Genomic DNA, 788 nt, shown 5'->3' on the forward strand with positions numbered 1-788 from the left:
AATTATATATGTATAAAGAAATAAAAATAACACAATAGTATTGTGCTTGTGATCACATGATCATTCATCACTGTGCAATTTTCCCTAATACAAATTTCAAAATAAAAGCCTCTTGCATTAGTGCCATTAGTTAATAATAATAATTTCAATAATCTAGTGCTCGCCAAGCTTTACTTTGTGGCTCGCATGGCAGTAAATAATACGATGATATGATCATGCAGTCAATACAGATATTTCATAAAAACATTAAAAACAAGCAGGGCTATAACATAACCCATTAAAAAAACTCACACCATGTCTACACCGGACGCGAGTGGCGCGATCCGACAAAAGACAATAGAACCCAGTGATGTTGTCTACACTGGATGCGGTGCGGCGCGGCGCCATGCGATGTGACACGATCCCCATCAGTAAACTGATGCCTCGTTCTATTTATGACGAACTGTACTGACACTACGTTCAAATGATTTGCAACTGTCGCTTTGTCGCGTCAAGTCTAGACAGACTTTTAGCGCAGCAGGGTGCGGCACGACAACTGTCGTGTCCGGTGTAGACAAGGTCAGACAGTGTCTGCTCTATTACAAATAATTTATATATATATTTAAAAAAATACCTAAAACAGCGGCATTACAAGATGGAAATATAGACTAGAAAAGATATTTACACTTGCTCTGTCCAACGTCCATGACACTGACTCACTGCGGAGTTGCCAGTTTTAATCTTAACAGCTCTTAACGCCGAATGTGCACTTGGATGGTTAGATACACGATGGGCTAGTATAAAAAAAT

The sequence above is a fragment of the Sinocyclocheilus rhinocerous genome, unplaced genomic scaffold, assembly GCF_001515625.1.
Source record: "Sinocyclocheilus rhinocerous isolate Xijiao unplaced genomic scaffold, SAMN03320098_v1.1 scaffold3411, whole genome shotgun sequence".
NCBI classification, from domain to species: Eukaryota; Metazoa; Chordata; class Actinopteri; order Cypriniformes; family Cyprinidae; genus Sinocyclocheilus; species Sinocyclocheilus rhinocerous.